Raw genomic sequence first — 19110 nt, 5'->3', positions numbered from 1 at the left:
TGTAAGTGAGTAAGGCCGAAGCTCGTACTACGAAAGGAGGGGGGTATATTTTTTCTCAAACTGTTTATGATGCCTATCAATTACTATTAGCTATTTTAAAAAAATAAATAAGCAAGAAAAAGCAATGGCAGCTAAAAACCACTTTGATAAGGTGGCAAAACTTGTACAATGCAAGCACACAATTTAAGGAATAATGAATCAATAATAAGAAATAATTATAGAGGGAGGAAAAGCATGTAGATGAAAATGTGATTTGTGTGTTTAAAAAATTGCATTAGTTTGTTTTTATGTCAAGCCATTGTGGGAGGCTTACCCAACAGAAATCTGTTGTCCCATGGTCACTATACATCTGAGATCAAGATTTCAGCAATTTCAGTTCCTTTCAAGAATTTAAGGGAGAAATTTGTTTTGTGCTTCTTTTCAATAATTGGTGGTTTGCTGGAATCTTCGATACTCCTTAGCCTTGGCTGTCTGTATCACCACGGTCTCTGCCTTCCTCTCTACACATTTTCTCTATGCATTTGTGTGTCCAAAATTTCTTTTAAGAATATCAGTTCTATTGAACATCAACCATTTCAGAATGACCCAATCTTAACTATTTATATTTACAGCCACACCCTTTCTTAATATGTCACATTCTCAAGTAGTGGAGGTAGAACTTCAGCATAAGAATTTTAAGGGTACTTAATTTAATTTATACCAAAGCTCAGTAAACAAATCATTTGGACTGAGTCTAAATAGAAAGAAGTTGGAGCTGGAGAGATAGTACAACAGGTAGGATGTTTGCCAACCTGGACTTGATGTCCAGAACCCCATAGAGTCCCCAGAGTGATTCCAGAATGCAGAGCCAAACGTAAGCCCTGGACATCACTGGGCGTGACTCAAAACCCACTCAAAAATAAATAAATAAATAAATAAATAAATAAATTTAAAAAATCAATAAATATAAAGACGTTGCAAAATACACTAGACTGAAAATTGGGACCAAAAAGAGGGAAATCTGGAGGTTAAAGAAATCATAATATATCCCGGAGATATCTAACACTAGTGCTTTTTCAAATTTACCTGAGGCAGCAAGTACTTTCTCCAACAGATGTTGAAAGTAGCATTGTAGCACTGTAGCACTGTCCTCCTGTTGTTCATCTATTTTCTTGTGCGGGCACCAGTAATGTCTCTACTGTGAGACTTGTTGTTACTGATAATGGCATATTGAATACTCCACGGGGAGCTTGCCATGCTCTGCCATATGGGCGGGATACTCTCTGTAGCTTGCCGGGCTCTCCGAGAAGGACAGAAGAATCAAACCCAGATTGGCCTCATGCAAGGCAAACATCCTACCTGCTGTGCTATCACTCCAGCCCAATGTTGAAAGTACATTATATAAACCATGTAAATATCAGAGAATATTTGATTGTGGTAAGAAGTGAACTCTACATTTCTCCACTGATTTCTGTGACAGCACTGTCTTCCGGTTGTTCATCAATTTGCTCGAGCAGGCCCAGTAAGGTCTCCATTGTGAGACTTGTTGTTACTGTGTTTGGCATATTGAATATGTCACGGGTAGCTTGCCAGGCTTTGCCATGTGGGCAAGACACTCTTGGTAGCTTGCCGGGCTCTCCCAGAGGGGTGGAGGAGTCAAACATGGGTTGGCCTGGTCGGCTGCTTGCAAGGCAAACGCCCTACCTGCTGTGCTATTGCTCAGCCCAAGGTTGAAAGTACATTATATAAACCATGTAAATAACAGAGCATCTTTGGTTGTGGTAAGAAGTGAACTCTACCTTACTCCACTGATTTCTGTCACAGTCACATGGAATTTTAGGAATCCCTGGAACAGAGATTGAAAATTTCAACTTCAAAAGATTAACCTAAAAAATCAAATTAACTACCCAAGAATGGCCGAGATTAATACCAGGAATTTTACTCCATGGCTTGGAGGCCAACCACACATACTAGGGGTAAAGGGAGCTCAGATAAAGAAGGGAACACCAAATAAAGGTGTTGGGAGGATCCTCCCAGGATGGGAGAAGCATGCGGAAGGTAGACTATAGACTAAACATGATTGTCACACTTTCCCTCTTTTGCAAACCACAACACTCAATAAGAGAGAGAGAACAAAAGGGAATGCCCTGCCGCAGAGGCAGGTGGGGTGGGGGGGATGGGGAGTGGGAGGGATACTGGGATCCGTGGTGGTGGGAAATGGGCACTGGTGGAGGGATGGGTATTTGATCATTGTATAAGTGAAACCCAAGCACAAAAATGTGTAAGTCTGCAACTGTACCTCATGATGTCTCACTATTAAAAAAAATTTTTATAAAAAAAAATCAAGTTAACCAAAGAGAACTAAGTGATCTAAACATATTCATGCATCAGTGTAGAATTAAAAGAATGAGGGCAGATCGAAGGTGGCCTCAGTGAGAATGAGGAAGCTAATGACTCTATAGATGCAACTTGTAAAATTTGTACAATATTTAATTAATAATCATAGAATGATAGAGAAAAGAGGGAGTAATAAGTATGATCAATGTTTTTAATTAATAAATAATTATACAGTATTAAGTTTCCATTCCTGTCAAACTATGCCCTACTTGCTCAAGTTTATTAAATTAATACACTGTGATGGGAAAACTGAGATGGCAACCTTGATTTTAAAAACTCTGTTCCTTTTGGGGTTTGGGGGGTCTCCAAGCAGTGCCCAGGGAGCCGGCAATGTCAGCCACCTAGGACTCACATGGCCCATTCTTGGACTCAGTAATGGTTACAGCTGTTCAGGTCCAGTGTGACTGGGTTCCCCAGGGCTATACGTAGTGGTGCTGGGGGTTGGTTGGGAATGTGGTGCCAAAAATCAAACTCAGAGCCTTGTGCATGCAAGCCATACACTACTACTCCCTGAGCTTTCAAAACCTTTGTTGCTTTCAAAACCTCTAATTATTTATTTATTATATACCTTTCTTGCTCTCAAAAATCACTGCTCTGTGGATATAAGGTAAAGGCCCTCCCGTTGTTCATCGATTTGCTCGAGCGGGCCCAGTAACGTCTCCATTGGAGATTTTGTTGTTACTGTGTTTGGCATATCGAATACGTCACGGGGAGCTTGCCAGGCTCTGCCGTGCGGGCGAGATACTCTTGGTAGCTTGCCGGGCTCTCCGAGAGGGGCAGAGGAATCGAACTCGGGTTGGCCATGTTGGCTGCGTGCAAGGAAACACCCTACCGCTGTGCTATCGCTCCAGCCCTGTGGCTATAGGGTGAGTAAAATATATTAAAACCATTTAGAGAATTTTATTTGAATCATTGTTAGATATGATTCCTGAATGCAGTGCCAGGACTAAGCCCTGAAAAATATGAAACATTTGTTAACTTACTACTTTAACTTAAGATAATAGGAAGTCATCCTTGAAATGTGTTGGAGCCATTATAAACATGAGAATTCTATTTAGGAAATAGGTCTTCATGCCAGTATTTCTGACATCATATACATTAAAGGTTCCATTACCACCAGAGTAGAATACAGCTATGCTAGTATTTACAGAGCTTAGCATATACTATTATGTGTGGCTAACAAGAAATACAGCAACATAGTGAGGGTATAAATCGTTTCAGTGAGGAGTAAAGACTATGGAGCAATCATTTGCACTCTATGTTCTCCTGAACATAATCTCTTTTAGTTTCTCTCTTCCTCAAATAAAACACAAGATACATACACTATGTTTCTTTTGAAGAGAACGTGTTACTTAGAGTTTGCAATATTTATTATATAGAAAGTCTGACTACCCTCAGCTACCTAATCTCCACAATCCCAGGACCAAAGCAGAGGCTAACCGTGTACAATATTGTTTGTACATTCTAGTCAGGCTGGTATGAGAAAACACCATAAGCAATTATGATGGAAGGAATAAGAAAAAAGATAAGTTAACATGTGCCAGTGATAATTGTTCAGTTTTGTTTTGTTGCGCCTCTCCTTTCCTTCCATGAAATGTGATTTTGTAGCCTCTCGCTAGAGTCTTTTATTCCTTTACACATTCTTTTTTTTTTTTTTAAGATCAGAGTGCTCTATTGACACCATTGTCTACAGATTGTTACTCCCTTGCTTAGTACTCCAATAGATATACTTGCTACTCTTGAACACTGGCAAGAAATTTCTGCAAAACCATGTACTCTGAAAAAAGAGATTATAAATAATCAAGTATTTTGGGTCAATATACTGCTGAGTGCAGACTACTCTAAAGCACAGATGATTCTATTGTTACAGCCTCGCCAATAATGATTATGGTGAAAATATTTTGACACTTTAAAATTTTAACATTTTAATAAGCAAAAATTACAATCTATAATTTTCGTGAAATTATAGAGGAAGTGGGTTTATATATAATATGATTTTTTTTAAGTATTATAGAGTTTCAAAAGATAGCACACTGGGTGGAGACCTGCCTTATTCATGATTGAGTCAGATTCAATCCCTGGCACCACATATGGTTCCCTGAGCTACTGCAAAAGTGATCAATGAGTACAGAGACTGGAGTAAGCCCTGTGAATGTTTGGGTGTGACCCAAATGCCCCAATACAGAAAGAATTTTAGGGAAAGACATATCATGAAACTGTGTATCCAAAGAATAAGAACCCACAATTTTAAAAGTCTGTACACTTAAATCACTTAATCACTTAACTTAAGTGATTTAAGTGTACAGACTTTTAAAAATTTCCACTCTCGACACTACTTCCACTACCCAGCCGTCGCCACACTCCAGGACGCTTTCCGGACCCACGCGGCCGCAAGCGGCCGCGCAACACATCATAAGACACTAAATACCCATCTTCTGGAATTGTCGTACCATATTTGATAGGGTTCAAATATGGTAACACCTACAAGGGTGATTAGAGGTCACCCCAAAAGCCCCTATACCTCTCGGAAAGACTGGCAAGCTACCGAGAGTATTCCGCCCGCACGGAAGAGCCTGCCAAGCTATCCGCTGTGTATTCGATATGCCAAAACCAGTAACTACAACTGGTCTCTAAAAGTCTGTACAAAGTTTTAAAAATCTGTGCGTTTCCAAGTCAGAACATTTGGCAAATCTGAGCTACAAGAAACAGATATGAGGTGAATATGCTATTTGTACTACAGCCCAGGCTTTTCTTGCTGGCTGCGTTTAGCTATGTGGTAAACTTTAAGTAGCAATACTTAGGTGCACAAATATTTATACATTTAAAAATTATAACATGGAGTAATACTTTTATTAATAGATAATAATTAATTCTTATTAAAATAATAATTTCACCTAGCTTATAATATTAAAAACCTGTGTGTGGTATAATGAATGATATAACAAGTTATGACTGAACTCTGTGATGTGTTATTTTGATTTAGTTTTTTTTCTAGAGTCCTCCTACTTTAAGATAAATGCATCTGGGGGCCAGAGAGATAGTTCAGTGTATAGGGCCCTTATCGTGAACATCATCAAACTGGATTTGATCTCCCAGAACGCCATATTGTCTTCTGAGCCCAGCCAGGAGTGATCGCAAAGCACAGAGCTAGGAGAAAACCCTGAACATTGTGAGGTGTAGCCCCAAACAAACAAAAGATAAATCTATTCCTTACTGTGACCAAACAAGAAGCAAACACAGGAGTTGTTTTTATAAAAATTCTTCCTTTTTGCAACCAGCTCTCGGTCCTTGGCCAAATTTTCTTTCTAAACATCCTTTGTCAGTAAGCAGAGGGTCCTTATTTCTTCAAATGAATGAATGGGTTTTAGTAAACTTGACCAGCGTTTGAAGTTCAGTTTGGCTACATTTGTATTTATAGTTGTTATTTGAAACAATCTTTCATTCTGTTTTCCACACCACATTCAAACCTAAATAACTCCAGTCCCGTATTGTCAAACAAGGTGTTTTAATGAGGTGCTCCTAATACCATGGATATCATTTAAATCCACATTCACCAGATACCTCCTAGGACTTTGAGTCACAGCGGCTATGTCCTAAGGAATTATGTTGCTTTCAATTTCTTGTATACTTGCTTAAATCCAATTGTAATTCTAATATAGCACTGGCAAAGCTGCAGAAGCCAACCATATGAATATTACTCTGAGGGAAGACACATTCACTGTTCCAACTTAGGCATTAGGTCACTTATCTTCATTCCTGCCCTCCAAAAAGCATAATGTCCTTTCCTTGATCTGCCCATGTGTGCTCTCATTTTATTAAACTCTAGATGAGTTGCTGTTTCCCTTTCTACAAGTCCCTTTGACAGTGGTCATCTAACAGGGTGCTGCATTAGTGGCAGGAATGGAGATCACAGAGAATAATTGGGAGAAAAGTTTTGAGAATTCAATAAAGGGTTGCTACTAAGATAATCCTTCATTGTGTTTTTGCTTTCAATAGGAAAGGCAGATTTTTATTTTAATTCTGCCTATTGTGATATGAGAGTGTGAGTAGAGATTATTGCAGTGAGAAATGCAAAAGAACTATACTGACAGTCTAGTAATAAATGTGAGTGATTTCTTTACAAACTCACACATGCTAGCTAAGCACTCATGAATCATATAGGTGATTTTTATGATTAAAGTCTATTTAGTCTAAAGGTGGCGAATGTTCTAGAGACAAATATAAAACGCAGAGAGGTCCATACACTTCCAAGCTCCAGTTCTCTGAATACCTTTCCTCAGTAAATTTCTTTTACTGAGGACTCGTAGCGATAATCTCCTATGGGACTTGCCTCTCCTGTTGCGCTAAATGTCCAGGCTTTTACTATGCTTTACACAGACCAGGTGTTTGAGTTTTGTGCTACTCCTGGGATTCAGGAAACATGCAGACAACCATGTCAGCAAATGTCTAACTTAAGCAAGCTTATGTGTTAACGAGTGCTGCTCAAGGCAGCCCTGCCAGTTTGATACCTGCCAGAAAGCCCTGTAAACTGCGGCTGTTAGACTGCCTTCAGCAAAGAAAATTCTCTCCAGCAGAAGGTTCCACTTTACAACTGCTCTGCTGTCCCTATAGGTAGCTGACTTCCAGGTGATGTGTAGGTAGGTGATGGGTGAGTGCCAATGTGATTTAAGTCATGACTGTGGCAGTGGGACTTTAGGCTATCTCTCGGACTCCCTATAGGGGAAAATACCTAGCTGGAGTCATGTCTTATTTTATAATTGCTAACTATAGCTATGTTATGGATGCAGAATTTGTAAGGAAGTTGTCAGAAACTTTAGCTCCTCAGAAACATATCATTTAATCTAAAATATTTCAATAAAATTCATTGAGATTTAATTGATATTCTAATATTCAATATATAAATTAATTTTAGCCTGGTATCTATGAAAAGAATATTTGGGGTTGCTTTTTATTATTTTTTTCTTAACAATCCATTGACTTTAGGCAAACAAATTCACATATGCTTTGGTTGGCCATTGACATCTAGTAACTTCTAAATTGACTTGAAATATAGCACAGCAGGTAGGACATTTGCCTTGCATGCAGCCAACAAGGCCAACTGGGTTCAATTTCTCCACCCCTCTCGGAGAGCCCAACAAGCTACCAAGAGTATCACCTGCACGGCAAAGCCTGGCAAGCTACCTGTGTCATATTCAATATGCCAAACACAGTAACAAGTCTCTCAATGTTACTGAGTCCGCTAGAGCAAATCGATGAACGATGGGAGGACAGTGACAGTGACACTCTTTGATGGACTCAATGTTGAATTAAAACTACTGTAGTTGAGTAATTTTAAAGCTTTAAGAAAAACTACATAGATAAATGGGTCCACTTTCAATACCTGATTTTATTAGAAGGTTAAAGGCTAGTTAAGCTAACTTCTATGAGTACATCAAACACCAAATTAAAGTGGGTGATTGTGTAATGTAGGCTGGAGCCATAGCACAGCAGGTAGGGTGTTTGCCTTGTACCTGGCCGACTGGGGTTCAATTCCTCTGCCCCTCTCGGAAAGCCTGGCAAGCTACTGAGAGTTTCTCGCCCACATGGCAAAGCCTGGCAAGCTACTCGTGATGTACTCGATATGCCAAAAACAATAACAACAAATTTCACAATTTGTTGTGAGACATTACTGGTGCCCGCTCAAGCAAAATCGATAAACAATGGGAGGACAGTGCTACAGTGCTACAGTGATTGTGGAATGTAGTCTGTTCTTCTTGGGAACAAGGTTATCTCTGCCAGGAAGTCATCCAAATTTTCTGGAGCCGAGGTCTATATAAGTAGGGTACCTATGTATAAAAAACTACATAATATTATGAGAGCAGAGATGATCCTTAGAAATAAATTAGGGCTCAGAGGTATGTAATTATGGTGCTCATTTAATCAACAACTCACTCTGTTCTCTGATCATTCTTCTCTGCTCCTATTTATCTTAATATTTTCCTCTCAAATCCAGGAATTTTTTTTAATCCCTTCTCAGACCAGTTCTGACGATAAGACTGTTAGATTTCCTCTTCTCTATTGTGCACAACTGTTTAATATCCTCTCTCAAAATCTTCCACTGAAACTAGCCATTCCATTTTATAAAATTTTACATTTTCCAAGATTAAAGCTCCGTCTATAGTTTAAAAATGTTGTATTTAATTATTTTCCTGTTGGAATATTTAAATGTATGTGTACTTTAAAAAAAACATATATTTTGTTATTATTTAAGTATTTAAAATACATCACTTGGATCATTTAAAAATGAACATAAGATAATTATTTAAAGAAATTCATTTTGACTAATCAAATTAAGAGTTAATTCACTAAATTATTAAAATTGTACATTCATGGAATAATACTGTAGCACTGTAGCACTGTCCTCCTGTTTTCATTAATTTGCTCAAGTGGGTCCAGTAACGTCTCCATTGTGAGACTTGTTGTTACTGTGTTTGGCATATCGAATATGTGACGGGTAGCTTGCCAGGCTTTACCATGCAGGTGGGATACTCTCGGTAGCTTGCCAGCATCTCTGAGAGGGGCGGAGGAATCGAACCCGGCCAACTGCACAAGGCAAACACTCTACCGCTGTGCTATTGCTCCAGCCCATAAAATAATACATAATATAATATTGTAATGAATATTGATAAGTAGACAAGATTTCTGTGGGGTGGAGCGATAGCACAGCAGGTAGGGCATTTGCCTTGCATGCGGCTGAACCAGGTTCGATTCCTCCGCCCCTCTCGGAGAGCCCAGCAAACTACCAAGAGTATCCTGCCCAGGCAAGGCCTGGCAAGCTCCCCACGGCATATTCAATATGCCAAAAACAGTAACCAGTCCCACAATGGAGACATTACTGGTGCCTGCTCAGGCAAATCCATCAACAGTGGGAGGACAGTGCTACAGTGCTACAGCCAACAACCTAGCATCCTTAAAAAATAACACATATAATGGATTAGTAAATTTAACACTTTTAATTTAATTGTAGCTCAGATTACATCAAGGATGTCATTTAAGTGAAACAAGTCAGAGGGAGAAGGAGAAATACAAAATAATTGCATTTATCTATGGCACATAGAGGAGAAAAGCAACGATCACAATGGAGACATTACTGGTGCCTGCTCGAGCAAATCGATGAACAGGAGGACAGTGCTAAATAGTGCTAAAAAACAAATCCTTATCTTAGATTATAAACAGAATTCCAAGAAAGATATGGAAAAAGAGTTTAACTTGAAATAACATAAGGATGTTGGTGGTCTAAGGTGAACTAACTTTGTATGTTAAACCCCAAACTGTTAACATTTACTATATAAAAATGAGACCCATATGTTTTCGAATTATTTCTCCATTCCCATGTTAAGTGTTTGATGTTAAATATGATCAACACCTTTATTCCAGGCCAAAGCTGTGTCTACTCTTTTGAAGTTTTTATCATTGACAATATGTAGAAACAGTTGTAACATGAACTAACTCTAACTAAATACTTGGTATATATCAGCCTTGTAAATTTATAACTCTTTTAGACATTCAATCAACAATAGTGCAAAATTTGTATACTTTGAGGTACACAAATAACTGTGTGACAAACAATTCACACTTGACAAATATACCCAGTCTCAGACTTACCTTGAGATTTTGTTATAGAAGTTCCTGTTTCAGGAGGGTTAGGACATAGAGGACAAAGTGAAAATGAGGCCTGTTTTAGGAGGCAGGGTAGAAAAAGCCATACATCACCTTTACTCAGTGTTTATGACTACAGAGGAAAAAAATCTTTGAAGTTCCCACTGCCATCAATAATATATAAAGGTTAGGTCAGCTTGAATACTGAATAAGACTTAATTCCTAAATTTTGGATTTATTGCTCATGAAGTAAACATTGAACTTTTGTATATATGTGCATATGTGAAGTAAATTTTCCTTGCCATCCACCATAACATAGGAATTAATGATATGCCAGAGCTAAGTCAATCTGATGTCATAAATTAGATATTGTTAAAGAGGTTCTAAATTTTCTCATGCCTCTATGGTTGCTTTTATTGTTATTACCACTCAATCTAGGATGTCCTGTTTAGTCATACCATTTCAAAAAATTATTATTGAGGCAACATGGTTTGTAATATTTTCAAGTTTTCACACTTTGGGGATACAAAGTGTACCTCCGCACCATCAAAGTTCTAGAACCTTCTACATTCTCTTTGCATTAAGTTCTCCCTACGGTCAACATCCCTTACCACTTGGTAACCTTAGTTCTGTTTTCAGAGTCCAAAGGTTTGTTTTTATTGATGACGGTCTATCCCCTTTCCTTATTTTATTACATGTCACATATGCGTGAGATCAATTTTGACCACTATTACTACTTATTTAATAATATATGCCTGCTTTAACTTTAGCCTAACAAAATGTAATTAGGAAGTAAATTTGTTTCCAAATTACAATATAACCTAGAGCCAACTTTAAATGATTTTGGAATCATTCAATATTTAGAATTATCTATATCACCACTCCTTTCAATTACTCAGCTAAGCAAAGATAATTTAAAACAAGTCTCTATCAATGTACCATATTTTATAACTCAGTGGGTGCTGAGTTGAATTTCACCAATAACCAAAACCATTATCTATAATACTTTCTGATCATTTAATACTACTAATTAAAACTTTTATAAAAATTAAAATATGTTTAAGATACATTTAATGCCTTAGAATATTCTATTTGATACAAACCATAATAGAATTCTGTAGCCCAATTTACTTAATAAATATATCAAAATATTTTATCAAATATATCGAGGACTCTAACTGTTGACTGGAAAATAATCTATTTTGCCTCTCCTGTTTCTCTAAGAGTTCACTTACTTTTTTTTTTTATTATTTTTTTAAACAGTAGAAACAATTGGAAGGGACTTACAAGAAGGGAATATGGATTGCTTAGGTTCTGGAAATATTCTTTAAGATAAATATCTCAGAGAAAATCCTCCACTCAAGGGATAATCTGTGTTTACTAAATTGGTATTGGTTGATGAAAGCTTATTATTTCACTGTGGATTTTCCTTATATGTATATATTTTTAAATTTTTATTAGTGACTAAACAAGACATACAGTTGAAGACTTACAAATTTTTGTGCTTGGGTTTCAATTATACAATAGTTAAGTACCCATCCCTCTACCAGTGCCCATTTTTCACCACTACGGATCCCAGTATCCCTCCCACCCCCCTGCCCTCATCCCACCCTGCTTCTGTGGCAGGGCATTCCCCTCTGTTCTCTCTCTCCTTTTGGATACTGTGGTTTGCAAAAGAGGCATTGAGTGGCAATTATGTTCGGTCTACTTTCAGCATGCTTCTCCCACCCCCTTGGGAGGATGCTCACAACACCCTTTATTTGGTGCTCTTTTATCCATCTGAGCTTCCTTTTCCCCTAGCATGTGTGAATGGCCTCCAAGCCATGGAGCAAAATTCCTAATAGTAATCTCAGTCATTCTTGAGTGTTAGTCTCCTATTTTGTTACTTTATGTTCCCCAGATGAATGCAATCTTTCTATGTCTATCCCTCTCTTTCTGACTCATTTCGCTTAGCATGATACTTTCCATGTAGTACCAATTGTATGTAAATTTCATGACTTCATCTTTTTTCAGCTACATAATACTCCATTGTGTAGATACATCAAAGTTTCTTTAACCACTCGTCTGTTCCTGGGCACTCAGGTTTTATCCAGATTCTGGCTATTGTAAAGAGGGCTGCAATGATCAGACAAGTGCAGATGTCACTTCAACTATACTTTTTTGCTTCTCTGGGATATATTCCCAGGAGTGGTATTGCTGGGTCAATTGGGAGCTCAATCTCTAATTTTTTGAGAATCGTCCATACTGTTTTCCAAAAGGGCTGAACAAGTCGGCACTCCCACCAGTAGTGAAGGAGGGTCCCTTTCTCACTTCATCCACACCAGCACCAGTTGCTTTTGTTCTTTTGGATGTGGGCCAATCTCTGTGATGTGAGAGAATATCTCATTGTGGTTTTAATCTACATCTCCCTGATGAGTAATGATGTAGAGCATTTTCTCATGTGCCTATTAGCCATTCGTATTTCTTCTTTATGAAAGTTTCTGTTCATTTCATCACCCCATTTTTTATGGTGTTGGATGTTTTCTTCTTGTGGAATTCAACCAGTACTTTGTATATCTTTGATATCAACCCCTTGTCAGATGTGTATTCGGCAAATATCCTTTCCCATTCTGTAGACTGTCTTTGTATTTTGGTCATTGTTTCTCTTGAGGTGCAGAAGCTTCTTAGTTTAAGATAGTCCCATTTGCCTATCTCTGTTTTCACTTGCTTGGCCAGTGGCATGACATCTTTGAAGATACCATTGTCCTCAATGTACCTTATGGATTCTGGTCTGATGTTGAGTTCTTTAATCCATTTTGATCTTACTTTTTTACATGGTGTTAGGCAGAGATCTGAGCCCATTTTTTTGCACATTGCTGTTTAGTTTTGCCAGCACAATTTGTTAAAGAAGCTTTACTTACTCCACTTCACATTTCTTGCTCCTTTATCAAAGATTAGATGATCATATGTTCGAGGGGAGATGTCAGTATATTCAACCCTGTTCCATTGGTCTGCAGCTCTGCCTTTGTTCCAGTACCATGCTGTTTTAATTATTACTGCTTTGTAGTAGAGTTTGAAGTTAGGGAGGTTGATTCTTCCCATTTTCTGTTTCCCAAGAATTGCTTTAGCTATTCGTGGGGGCTTATTGTTCCATATGAATTTCAGGAGTGTTTGCTCCATTTCTTTGAAGAATGTCATGGGTATCATTATAGGGATCACATTGAATTTGTATGGATTTCCCTTGTATTTTGTTTTAAGACAATTTTTAAAAAATATATCTGATCATTTATGGTAATTTAAAGCTATATGAATGTCAAAAAACTAACATATTTAATAATAGTTGTTTTTATTGTCTATATATCTAAAATCATGCATTCTGATTGGCATGTATCACAGTATATTGATATAATATATGCTCAGTTTTGTTACTTAATAATTACAGCCTAAATTTTATACTTAGAGAGACCTGATCTGAATTAGGTTTTCTGTACTTTGTCTAACTAATTGACTTTATTCACTCCAATTTTCTGACCAAATAAATGGTGATAATATTACATGTCATAGTAGCCATTGAAGATTAAATTATTGAATACTTAGAAAAAGTATATGAACTTTCAGTAATAATTCACCTGAGCTGTGATAGCATTATTATTTCTCTATTTATTGCTTTCCTTGTGATATTATTACCAGAAGAAAATTTTATATAATAGTGACAGCAAATTAATCAGCCCAATCTTTGGTATATAAAAAACTGTGTGTGCATGTGTGCATATGTGTGTGTGTTTGTTGTTGTTTTGAAGTATAAGATTACAGTAATAAATTTAGATATTAAATAAATTTCAGTTTATTTATATTTAATGATATGTTTGAATCTCTGTTGTGGCTATGCTACTTAGTGTACAATGCTATTATATTTTATATTAAAGAATTTTTATTGGAATAAATACTCTCTAGAGTTATTTGTAAAGTTTATTTTATTATCATTGAATGTTTGTGCAGGTTGTTGTGAATTCTCCTTATAATCAGTTCTAGTACCTTATAAGGTACTCTCACTAAGTATTGAAAAAAAAAAAGAGGACTCATCTTGGATTACCCATTATTCTGGATTACAGAAATGGAAAGGAAAGGGAAAGAAATAAATCAGTGAGAATAAAAGAGATAAAAAGAGATACCCACATCCACAAGAAGAAAAGCAACTAGTGCTGGCATGGATGTGGCAAGAAAGGGATCCTCCTTTACTGTTGGTGGGAATGCCGACTGGTTCAGCCCTTTTGGAAAACAGTATGGACGATTCTCCAAATATTAGAAATTGAACTCCCATTTGACCCAGCAATACCACTCCTGGGAATATATCCCAGAGAAGCAAAAAAGTATAGTCGAAGTGACATCTGCACTTGTTTGTTCATTGCAGCACTCTTTACAATGGCCAGAATCTGGAAAAAACCTGAGTGCCAGAGAACAGATAACTGGTTAAAGAAACTTTGGTACATCTACACAATGGAGTACTATGTAGCGGTTAGAAAAGATGAAGTTATGTATTTTACATACAAGTGGTACTACATGGAAAGTATCATGTTAAGTGAAATGAGTCAGAAAGAGAGGGATAGACATAGAAAGATTGCATTCATCTGGGGAACATAAAGTAACAAAATAGGAGACTAACACCCAAGAATGACTGAGATTAGTATCAGGAATTTTGCTCCATGGCTTGCAGGCCAGTCACACATGCTAGGGGAAAAGGAAGCTCAGATGGAGAAAAGAGCACCAAATAAACTGTGTTGGGAGGATCCTCCCAGGATGGGAGAAGCATGCTGAAAGTAGACTATAGACCAAACATGATTGCCACTCATTGCCTCTTTTGCAAACCACAACACCCAAAAGGAGAGAGAGAACAGAGGGGAATGCCCTGCCACAGAGTCAGGGTGGGATGGGGGCATGGGGGGTGGGAGGGATACTGGGATCTGTGTTGGTGCGAAATGGGTACTGGTGGAGGGATGGGTACTTAATCATTGTATAATGAAACCCAAGCACAAAATTTGTAAGTCTACAACTGTACCGTATGGTGTCTCACTAATAAAAATTAAAAATTAAAAATAAATAAATAAATAAATAAAATACATATCTCTATCCAAAAAAAAATAGAGATGGGCTGGTGATACCAGGGTCAAGGGCAGGGGCCTTTGGCACATCAGTGATATAGAGGTGTGCTATGTGTGTATATCTAAACCACAGAGCCAAAGACACTTTAATCAGGGGAGCTTAAATAACCCATTTTAATTATGTCAGTCAAGAAGATTGGCTGGGGGGATGGAATGGAGTCAAGGAACCTGGTACAGCATGTTGACACTGATGGTGGGATAGGAGTTGGAATACTGGAAGCCCGAAAATGAGAATAACTTTGTAAATTACAGCACTTAAAAAATAAAAATAAAATAGCATTGAAATGGACATTTTAAAAACATTTGGCATGTATGTTTATATCTCACTGAAATTGCTAGTATACTACTTATTCTTCTAATAAGTATCCTTTAACTGGTAAATAAGTACATTTAACTGCTCTCCTATCAGACTATCCTAAAAAGTTTTAATAAATTCACTTGTAACACTTGTCGTCCCATTGTTCATCAATTTGCTCAAGCGAGCGCCAGTAACATCTCCATTCATCCCTGTTGCATGATAGTGTAGCCCAGTGGCATACTGGGGGATCTTTCAGGATCAGGGGAATGGGACCCATTATTGTTATTGTTTTTGGCATATTGAATACGCCAGGGGTGGCTTGTCAGGCTCTGCCATGCAGGCCTGATACTCTCATTAACTCACTGGGCTCTCTGAGAGGGACAAATGCTTTTGTTGTTTGATAGTCTCTGGATCTTGCCCCTTGATGAGATTTCATGGTGCCAGGGGCAGTTTGTGGGTATGGCTGCCAAGCTACTGGAAAACTGGGGGTCTAGATAGAGGAGACCCAGCCCTGATCTTTTTAACCTTAAAGATTAAACGTACAACTCTTTGGATATTACTATCATTTTAAAACGTTTATAACAGAAGAATCCAGTGCTTGCTTCAGTAGCACATATACTAAGATATAACTGATACAGTGAAGTTTAGCAAGGCCCCACGCAGAAAGATGGCATACAAATTCATTAAGTCTTCCATATTTTTGCTGAAAATAGGTAAAAGAACAAACATGGTAATCTCTAGTATCAGTAGTTCAGTAGTGCAAACCATAATGCATAATGACCCAAAGGGGGGGGGGGGAGAGAGAGAGAGAGAGAGAGAGAGAGAGAGAGAGAGAGAAGTGCTTGCCACAACGACAGACTGGGGGTTTTGGGGTGGTGGAAGGGAAACTGGAGACATTGGTGGTGGAAAACATAGACTGGTGGAGAGATGGTTGTTGGAACATTGTATGAATGTAAACATGAACAGCTTTGTACTAGTGTATCTCATGGTGATTAAATATAAGTAAATAAATATATTTTTAAAAGCATAAAAAACAAACTAAAGAATTCATATCAGTGTACCATGGAAGGCAGAGTCAATAAATTGTAGTTAAAATAATAAATTTAGAATATCTCACTGTTTTGCCATAAACAATTCATGTATATATCCCTTTCCAAGATTTTAGAGATAATAATTTCTATATTTGTGGATTGTTATTGAGATTGATTTTAGTTGTGGCAGACGTCATTATCTCTATACCAATGAATAGTAGTTTTTACTATTATGGAATTTTAGTATGACCAGATAGGTTTTACTGCTCAACATTTGTAAAACTTAGCAAATATTTCTTATGTGGACCTTAATCTTGCCTCGTTCAATTTATCTTTATTTATTTTACTCTTTGCTATGTAATAGTTTGGATATTCTTAATATGAATGCTATCTGTATTCTATTTTCTTCAATTTTAATAGTACCTCTATTTTCTTCTATTCTAATAAGACATATTCCCCATAGTTTTAAGCTAAAAATGAAAATAAATGTCTTCTTCCGCAGGCAAGAAAAATAGCAAAATTTAGTTCCATAGGCAAAAATTTCAGATATTTTCTTATCTTTCGTGGTGAGTTGTTTCTTCCAAATAAATTTATCCAGTTCCAAAACTTTGATATCTATAAAGTTGACATCACTGTCACTATCACTGTCCATTATTTGGAAATAATTAAAGAACCTCAAAATAAAATCATCCTAGTCCTAAATTCTGTGGAAGATATCCTTATAAGATAAAGTTAATAAGATATAATTACATTCTAATGAGCTTTGTTAAGATGACAGCAGATTAGAGTTATGTTACTTTAAACCAAGAGCAGTCGGGAACAATCTGATGTTTTAAGAGGCAAGTATCACTCCTAGATCTTTTGAAGAGATCATGCCAGTAACTGCACTTGGAACTTTTTATCTCCAGGAAAATGGTATAGGGTCACAAAGACAGTAAAATATTTAGGGCTCTTTATTTAACCTCCAAACCAAACCAACCAAACAAAACCCAATTAAACAAACAAAAAGTCCAAAACTGTGGAAGTGTGGTAAAGCACCTTTTTCTGAAGCACAAATTGGTGGTAATGTGTTGCAGTTCTAAGATGCAGGTTTCATAGACTCTCTCTGTTTAACAGATAACAAAGAAATAGCATTAACCTTCAAACTCTTTGGTTCTATAGATGTGCATAAGTATGTGTAAAATGCTTATCTCCTAGGGCCTGTGGGATAGCTCACATTTTCCTTGCACTTATCAGATAAATGAGTTGTTTTTGTTTTGTTTGTGATCACACCTGGTGTTTCTGAAGGCTTACCTCTGGTTCTACAGTCAGAGATCACTGCTGGAGGGTTTTGGGGAATCAGATGAGGTTCTGAGCATCAACCCCAGGTCTACAGAGTGCAAGACAATCACCATGGTCTTTATCTCTCAAACCCTAAACTGTGGGTTTAAGCCTGGGTGTTATGCATTAAGTGTGGTTTCCTAAACTCACTGTAATCCCTGGCCCCACAGTTAACTGTGGTCCCTGCTGCATAGTTCTGAATTAGCACCTCGGCTGAAGCGTCCAACTCCCAGTAAACCCCCACGAAGATGCCTGAGTGCTGCAACTAGGAAAACTCCAGCCCCAAAAGCACTGTGTGAGCAACACAGTGACCCCAGGTAAACACTGCAACACAGAATACCTGTGGTCAGTCTAACTGAGTGTGACCATTTATGTGAATGCAACACAGACCCGCAGAGCAGAGCCTGGCAAGCTCCTTGTGGCGTATTCGAAATGCCAAACACAGTAAAAATCTCCAAAAACTCTCACAATGGAGACGTTACTGGTGCTCACTCGAGCAAATCGATGAACAATGGGAGGACAGTGCTACAGTGGCTACATATATATATACATACACACACACACACACACACACACACACACACACATATATATATATATATGTAACAATGAAGGGTCTCATTCTCCTAACTCTGAAAGAGCCTTTAATATGGCACTTTTTAAAAAAAATCTCAGGGCTAGGACGAAGGAGATGTTACTGTGGCCTGCTCGAGGCAATCGATGAATAGATATATATATAATATGAATATACATATATATAATATATGTGTATATATAAAATAAGTTAGAGTTTATTGTACAGTTTAAATAGATAGGTCTGCATTTCTTGTCAGTATGCAGGATTCTCCTTTAATCCATGTACAGTATCATTTGTCCTATTTTACGATGCCTGACCCAGTGTATGACTTCCTAAGTCCTACCCCTCCCGATCTGCTCACCTTCAATACATGAGGGCCTGCTCTTGTTCCTGTCCCATTCTCTATGCTCATCATGCTTTCCTGGTCTATAATTTTGTTGGTCATCTTTTCTCACTGTTCCCCAGTGCTTCCCTGGTGTCTCATCTTTCCTTAATCTCTGGTCACAGTCATGTGCACAGGGCCAAAATCCCTGTGCTCTGTACCTGTATCTGGTTCTCTCTCAGACTGTACCCCATATTTCTGTCCCTGCTTTCCTAGTCTGCATTCACTGCTACATACGTGTGGGTGAGGAGCCAGTACCCAATTCCTTGTCACTGTCCCAGTGTCTGAGCCCTGTCTAATCCTGCAGCCTACCAAGAAAAAGGACCCCTGTCTGTGTTCTGCCCTCTTCC

General features: G+C 37.8%; 1 non-coding gene across 1 annotated transcript; it reads left to right on the top strand.

Annotated features, from left to right (window-relative positions):
* The first annotated feature begins 16044 nt into the window (after nucleotides 1-16044).
* Nucleotides 16045-16152, top strand: LOC130026710 (U6 spliceosomal RNA). Its single transcript, XR_008792908.1, has one exon. It is a non-coding gene; the product is annotated as a U6 spliceosomal RNA (small nuclear RNA).
* Nucleotides 16153-19110: the final 2958 nt, after the last annotated feature.

This window comes from Sorex fumeus, unplaced genomic scaffold, assembly GCF_029834395.1.
Source record: "Sorex fumeus unplaced genomic scaffold, SorFum_2.1 ptg000034l, whole genome shotgun sequence".
NCBI lineage: Eukaryota > Metazoa > Chordata > Mammalia > Eulipotyphla > Soricidae > Sorex > Sorex fumeus.
Note: the sequence above shows the minus strand (reverse complement) of the source record. Positions and strands in the feature narration are given on the sequence as shown.